Here is a 2,028-nt window from a genome sequence, read left to right as displayed (position 1 = left end):
TATGGTATGGTAACCTGGCTTTTGCGTTCTCTTTTATTTGGTGTGGGGAGGGGTGAATTAAGCTTGAGGGTTAAGACATCCTTATTTCTACTGTTGCAACCTCCATTGCTAAACCAGACTAAACAAATTTAATGAATCATATACATAATACGGTATCTTTAAGGGTAAGATATACACAAACCTTGTCTTACCTCTACCCTGTGGGGTAAAGCGGCTCATTCTGTAAAGACCCAACTTATAAAATGTTTTAGAAAACATGATTTTGCAACAAAAAAGAACATAAGGTTCTAAAGTTCAAAGAAGATTAGAATTAGAGGATACAGATAAACATAAATGGCAGAAAAACAGGTTGGGAAAGTTCAAGAACAAGTAACAAAGCTAGAAAGAAAACTAAAGCATGTACATACAAGGCATATGAGAAGGGTGTGTTTTAGAACAGGTCAGATTGCTTTTTACTAAATCATACTTCAACACTTGTACGGTTAATACATATGTCGAAGCTAATCTTTCTTACATTACGTACAATTGGTCCAAGTTTGATTTTGGTTCATCATACTTGTCTCTTTTACAAAGCCCCGAACCTATGAATGTCATGGTTGGGTCCCCGATGTAGCAATATTTGGTTGATGAGGCATTGTATAGATGGGTTCTTTCTCGATATTCGTTTTTCCCATGTATAAGGTACTCCCACCAGGGTTCCCTTCAGAAGGATCAGAGAGATGTTGAAAAGGCTCATTGATCATCTCATGATAAGGGTCATAATTCATCTGGTGACTAATTCTTGATTGTCCATCTTGAAACCCTACACAAAAGTCATTATCAAACGACGGAGAATAGTTACTTGGATAGGTCTGTTCTTGAATAATAACTGCTTGTTGCTTCAGTTTTTGCCCCTCAAGCCCATCAAATGGTTGCTTTATTTTTGGCACCAAAATACTTGAGTTCAAAGAATAAACGAGCCCCCCATCCGCATGGTTCTGGTTTCCAACAATAGTCTGCTCACCTTGAATGCCATCATCCTCATAAATGATATTATCTCTAATATGATATGGTCGATTGTTATTTCCAACATATGAGTTGTTGCTAAGTTGTAGGCGAGCTTCTTCTTGTTTAATAACAGCAGATATGGCGGCATACTCTTTAGGCGTCATCTTACTTTGTAAGCTTTTAGAGTGTCTTATATGGTGGTGGGCAGTCTTGCTTTTCCTTATGACAGCCATCAAAACACCAATTTTCATGATCTTTTTCATATCATGAGGTTTCTTATATGGTGGTGGGCAGTCTTGCTTTTGGAGACCCAACTGTGGCCACCACTCTTCGTCTCCGGTGGGCCACCATGGTGGTGCAACACCCTTTCCCCAATGGAAACCGCCTTTGAGGTGGATCACAGTGTTGCATAAGAGCTGACAAAAAACAACCRAGTGTGGTGTCAGGAAGATCTTGCAAGATGTAAGGAGTGGAAACCTCTGAAAAATGGTTAYTTTTTCCRACATTTGAGTTTTCTGCCTGGTGGTTGTTGATCACGGCAATGGCATTTTCATCAAACCGTACTCCTTCTTTCCACCATGCACGCAGATTCTCAGAGGCACCGCTCACTGGCTTTCCGTTCTCGGTGATAATTCCATAAACAAATCCCTGAGCCTTACAAACTTCCATCATCTTCGACAATTGTTTTAGGACGATATCCTGTAAACGGGACATCTTCTTTTGTCTTGCTTTCGCTAYGGTTTGACATGGTGTTGCGGCTTCTACWCGATTGTTTCCTTCATTTTGCTCTTTAACAGACGTCAAAGGCATTTTATCCATCCAAGTTCTCCTTGTTTCCTCTTCAATGTCAACTCCTTTGCAGTTAGGTGCTTGCTGTTCGGCTTCAAGAGTCCTAAGATTATCAAAATCTACATAGAAATCCATATCTGCATAGAATTTGGTCTTMGCAAAACATAGTACTTCTTTACAAGGAGTTTCAAATGGAAACAACAAAACTGTTGAAAATGTAGAAGTATATCTCAATCTTAGGGGCTATTTATC

General features: G+C 39.4%; 1 pseudogene; it reads right to left on the bottom strand.

The window, feature by feature from the left end:
• Positions 1–590: 590 nt before the first annotated feature.
• On the bottom strand, positions 591–1,911 carry LOC112512919 (annotated as a pseudogene).
• Between the last annotated feature and the right edge of the window lie 117 nt (positions 1,912–2,028).

Source organism: Cynara cardunculus (assembly GCF_001531365.2).
Source record: "Cynara cardunculus var. scolymus isolate 2C chromosome LG 5, CcrdV1, whole genome shotgun sequence".
NCBI lineage: Eukaryota > Viridiplantae > Streptophyta > Magnoliopsida > Asterales > Asteraceae > Cynara > Cynara cardunculus.
The sequence above is the reverse complement of the archived record's forward strand: the minus strand, read 5'-3'. Positions and strand labels throughout refer to the sequence as shown.